The following is a 6204-nucleotide window of genomic DNA, read 5'->3' on the forward strand; positions in this document are numbered from 1 at the left end:
GCTATTGCCAACTCTATCTTTGAATTAAACTGTATGGTGTACCTTTAGTTAATGAACGATAGAGACTTTAAATTTTTAGTGTGTGAGGTTACAGCAGCACCTGAGTTGCCCCACCACAAGACTGGGGCTAGCTCGTGTCAGCTAAACTTTCCAATTAAGTGATCTGTCATTGCCAAGCACCAGTGACTATTAATAGATGTATTTGTGTTCTGTTATTATCTATGAATACTATTATGCACACGAATATACATACAAAGGATGCCTACAAGACTACAGCCATGATAATATCAATGTACTGTACTGTACAATTAAATCTGAAGAGGAAACCGAAAAATTACAATAATACCTAAACAAACTTTTTGTATGGACTGAAAAATGGCAGATACAATTTAATATAGAAAAATGTAAAGTTTTGCGGAATGGACACACCCGAGTGTGACGGTCTGTGACCCTACCAGATAATATGAAGTTTCCTCCAGACTAACATTGGGCAATAATGGCCATGACAAAGTATCAGAACAAATCAACCACCCTAAAGTAAAGAACGGTTAGTAATTATGCTGACAAGTGGTGATAAGCTAAAATATTATCCTATTTCTTTCATCTTTCTTTGGGTAAAATAACATTCATGGCAAGTTTGACTCTTGGTAGTTCTTTTAATCCTACTCCTTTGTGGGTTTTTTATTACCCTACTGGTACATTAAATAATAATACCCCCTTCTTCATGACATAAATATAATAACATTTATACCAGATGCGGCGGTCAGGCCAAAAACTTGCCTACGAAAGATGAGAAAGCGACTATCCCGACCATTATATAAGATGTGCGCATCACTCTACGGAGCATCATTTTAACGGTTGCTAACGTGCCAATTTTTCATAAGAAATATGCTCAAGACATGTTAATATAACCAATTTTATATTTTCTCCATAAAACACACGTAAAATGTATAAATTAGTCGTTCACCTTGCTATGTTATATCAAGTTACTGAAGAATTGTTACTCCCTTTAATTTTCATTCATGTTTGGAACATATTTTTACATATTTTATGTGTGAATCATATAAATATCCTATTTCATGTATTCATTTTAGTCAACTGAATGCCAACTCATTTTATATGCTTTAGAATATAAAATATTACATTGGTTTTTTTCGGATCATAAGTAACAGTCAGTATGAGATTGTGTAGTGGATTCCTCCCCTACAAGCACCAAACCTTCTCGAATGCCCCAGCCTACGCCTCCAGTGCCGCCTACGGAGCGGGGGTCAACTATCAACCCATGCCAACCCCCGCCTTATAAGGCCTGACACCACTGTGACCACCTTCTTTCTACCCAGTGCCACAAGCAAGCAACACCTCCTCTGCGCCAGCCTGGCGGCTCCCGCTCCCGCCGGCGTCCGAGGCGTCCCTCAAGCCGCGTGCCCTCACTCTGGGCACCCTCACCGCCCAGCTCTCTCTACTCAACGCTTATTACCAGGGCCGGCGCTACCCACTAGGCGAACTAGGCGATCGCCTAGGGCGCCAACATCTGGGGGCGCCACAAATTCAGGGCAAACTTGGATAAAATTAAAAATGAAGGGAAAACTGTGGTGGACACTGTGGTGGAGCCGTGGAGGGTCGGAGCAGGATGTTAGAAGGGTGGGGGGTCGGAGGGAGGCGAGGGTAGGTAGACGGTAGCCGACTGTGTTTTCTTTTTTAATATTATTCGTTAACCCCCCGGAGGGACTAACCCGGGTCCTTATCTTTGGCGGCCTGGAGAACTGTCGAGCAGTGACCTGAAGGCTGACATCTGAGGAACCCTTCTCCCAACCCCACCATCCCCTCCCCTCCCTTACTGCCAGGGCGGCTGAGCCGCCCCTTCCCTGTCTTTGTCGGGATGAGGCAAGGTTACCTGACCTCTGAAGTTTACGTCAAGGATTTATTGACTTAATGTAATAACAATAATTGGTTATTTGCATGGGTGAAGTAATAAAGCCACAAGATGAAAGACTGTAGTAATGGGTTACTGTACCTACATTAGCTTATCAAAACTTTCAAGGGGGCGCACATCTAAAGGCTTGCCTAGGGCGCCAAATCATCTTGCACCGGCCCTGCTTATTACCATGCTGCCTTCCCAGCAACAAGCTGCATTGTACATCCAATACAATATGTATACAGTGAGCACATTGTGAGTTTCCTTTCTCCATCCCATCCTGAGTGTGAACCAATATCTCATACCTCTACAATTGTGAGATTGAGTACTGTAGCGTACTGTATGTGGCCAGTTGTCAATTCTCTTTAGTTGTCTATTATCTCTTTGTATGGGCACACAAACGTACGTACATGTAAGATATCTCCACTACAATTGGTGACCCCTGGAGCTGTGAACACCACACTCCTTTCTGCTGCCTTACTACTGGAGCTGAGAAGATCGTCCTGCCTGCTGCCAGCCTAGGCCAACCGCCTACCTGCACCACCCACTACTCCACAACGACACCATCTCACGACCGTAAGGTTTATAACGCATTAGTCTGTTCTCCCCACTGGCGGTGTGAGTGACCCACATCACAGCTGGGGAGCAACTATTGTGCGATATTCCAAACGTGGTTTGAGCTCTTTTGCCTATTCTCCTATTTTTCTTTTGTTTTTTTAGTTCTGGCCTAAGGACCTGCACCCTAAAAAGTGTATTCGTCCCGAAGTCCCCCCTGCAACTGTTCACCTCCCTCCCAGGAGATTGTGAAGACGGAAGGGGGTCGGAACAAGCACCCATCCCTCATCCTTCCCTAACAGGTGTGATATACTCCGGCAAGAATGGACGGACGGATCTCTCTACCGACCTTCAACCACAACGTAGAGGACTGGTTAGTTCATGTCGAAGCAGCTCTCATCGGCTCTACAGCTACAGACGGGCAAAAGTACGGCGCCCTGCTCTGCTCCTTGCCCACTGAAGTCGCCACACAAGTCTCACAGACCATCTCCAACCCTCCAGAGAACAACAAATTCGCCACTCTGCGGGATGCCTTAAAAACGCATTACCAACGGACCCGCTCCAATCTCCTGCAGAACCTATCTTCTATCCCCCTTGGAAACTCAACTCCGGGATTTCTCTGGGAAGAGATGTGCAAGGTGAACTCCCGGTACACAGACAGACTTCCTGACTCTATCCTGCGCCAGCTTCACGCACAAAAGCTACCCACACAAGTACGCAACATCCTGTCAGCAGTAGATTACTCTACGACACTAGAACTGTATGCAACCGCGGCAGACAGAATTTTCAACGAGTGAGCTGCTGCGCCCCTTGCCGCCACGGTCACACCAGTACCTACCACCGAACTTGTAAGCCGGGTCAACACCCCTCAGCCGAGCAATACCTCACAAGACATCAGGGATCTGTTGCAAACTTTGAACCGCAGGATGGACACCATTGAGCAGTTCTGCTCCTCCATACCCGCTGCTGTGCCAGTGCCTGACTCACGCACCACGCTCTACAAGTTCCGACGCACAGCAGCCAGCCCCCAGCACAACAAATATACCCTCTGCTGGTATCACCGGACTTTCGGCCGCAATGCTCAAAACTGTGAGCCCTATTGCACCTATTCGGGAAACGGCAACACCGGAGGCTGGTAGACGCCTCAGCCCCGGTCCCTTCAGGCGTCTCATTACTGCACGTCACCGACTGCACCTCCGGCAAGAAGTTCCTCATCGACACAGGTTCATCGGTCAGCCTCATCCCTCCCTCACTACAAGACAAGTCAAAGCAACCCTCTTATGACCTGTTCGCTGCCAACGGTACCCCCATCGCCTCCTACGGCGTACGCACCCTCGCCTTAGACCTCGGTCTGCCCAAGACTCTGCGTTGGTTATTCGTGATACCAGACGTGTCTCAACCCATCCTTGGTTTCGACTTCCTCACCTCCCACAAGCTCGGCGTCAAACCAAGTCATCTATGCCTCATCCATGAGCCTACAGCACGCAAGATCCAGGGTTCTCGTGCCAGACACACCGACACTATCACCTGTCTTGCGCCTTCCAACGAGTTCTCCTCCCTGCTCGACGAATTCAAGGAGCTTTTCTCACCCCGAGTCTCCCTACCCCCACCACCTACATCGGGAATTTTCCACCACATCGAAACCAAAGGACCACCAGACTTTTCACGCCCTCGCCGCCTGCGCCCTGAGCTCCTGAACACAGCCAAAGTAGAATTCAACAAACTACTGCAAGACGGCATCATTCGCACCGACTCTATACAGAGATAGCGAAGAAAATAAATTAAGCAAGATAATTGTGACTAGTAACGATGTTAGTAAGCAAATAGACAAACTAAAGCCTAATAAGTCACCAGGTCTCGATGAGATATTTGCCAGAGTATTAAAGGAATGTAAGGAAGAGCTTAGTATGCCCTTAGCAAAGTTGTTTAACATGTCCTTAAAAACGGGTGTAGTACCAGAATCCTGGAGGATAGCGAATGCAATACCGATTTTCAAGAAGGGAGATAGATCACTGTCCTCTAACTACCGACCAATCAGTCTTACATCAATTGTAGACAAATTACTGGAAGCAATCATTTCAAACTTTATTAGAAATCACCTGGAGAAGCACAAGTTGATCAATGATCCCCAACATGACTTCACAAGCCGGCGTTCATGTCTAACTAATCTATTAACATTCTTTTCATCTGTTTTCGAATCAGTGGACGAGGGGCACAATTATGATGTGGTATATCTCGACTTTAGCAAAGCCTTCGACAGAGTCTTCCACGAAAGACTAATAAGAAAGGTGGAGGCTCATGGCATTAAAGGAGATATTCTAAAATGGATTAGGGTGTGGTTACAGGACAGGAAACAGCTAGTGAGCATTAACGACACTAAATCCAATTGGAGCAACGTTACTAGTGGAGTTCCCCAAGGCTCAGTACTTGGACCATTATTATTTATTATATACATAAACGACATAGATATCGGCGTAGACAGGAGCATAAGTAAATTTGCTGATGACACTAAAATAGGACGTGTTATTAAATCTGACGAGGACTCCGCAAAACTACAGGAAGATCTAAACAAATTTTTCGAATGGTCTGAAAAATGGCAGATGAGATTCAATGTGGACAAATGTAAAGTACTCAGTATAGGAGATGTAAACAGGGAAACCAGATACCAGATGAACAACGATGTTATTGAGAAATCCGACTGCGAGAAAGATTTAGGAGTATAATGATGAGTAGGAATCTTAAGCCAAGTAAACAAGGCTATTATAGAGTACTTGGGTTCATACAGAGGAGTGTTAAATACAAGACTAGCGAGGTCATCTTAAAATTATAACCTGGGCTTGTGAGACCCCACTTGGATTAAGCAGTTCAATTCTGGTCACAGTATTAAAGAATGGATATAGAGTCCTCAGAAAGAATTCAGAGGAGAATGACAAGACTAATCCAGGGCATTAGGAACCTTTTGTACAGAGACAGGTTAAAGCTTCTTAATTTGCACTCCCTCGAGAGACGTAGAGTGAGGGGCGACCTGATAGAGGTGTATAAGTGGAAGTCAGAGCTGAACAAAGAGGACATTACAAAGGTACTCAAACTATCCAACCAGGAGGGAACTCGTAACAATGGTTTTAAATTAGACAAATTTAGATATAGGCGCGAAATAGGTAAACATCGGTTTGGAAATAGAGTAGTGGATTAGTGGAACAAGTTACCAAATATCATTAACTCGAATACGCTGGATAGCTTCAAACATAGTTGGATGGATATATGAGCAATAGGGGTTGGGTGTAAATGGGACTGCCCAGTATGTGGCAATAAGCCCGCTGCAGTTTCCTCCATTCTTGTGTTCTTATAACACGCACGGGTGTCCTCTTGCTGCCATTTTGACAGTAAATGAATTTCGCGGCCACGTAACATACTCAAACTATAATCTTTGCAGACGACACGATTTGTACACTGCCGCCATCTATTCTTTTGGCTCAGCACTTTTTAAGACCCAATGTGCACAACATTTCGGTCCGCTTTCCGATCTTTCGTATATAGTCTTTGGTCAGGGTTCGAGCAAAGATTCTGAGGAAGGAATATCTCGTTTAAATGCAAAAAAATAAATGTAAACAACACAGACGATGTTCGCACCATACAGCGACAGTAACGCTATCACATTATCGTGTTGACCAACTAAACAGAAGCCAAATGTCGTCTTTGGGGGGGGGGGCTCTTCAAAAGCTGAGAGTAATGCT

This window comes from Homarus americanus, unplaced genomic scaffold (assembly GCF_018991925.1).
Source record: "Homarus americanus isolate GMGI-L3 unplaced genomic scaffold, GMGI_Hamer_2.0 scaffold1024, whole genome shotgun sequence".
NCBI classification, from domain to species: Eukaryota; Metazoa; Arthropoda; class Malacostraca; order Decapoda; family Nephropidae; genus Homarus; species Homarus americanus.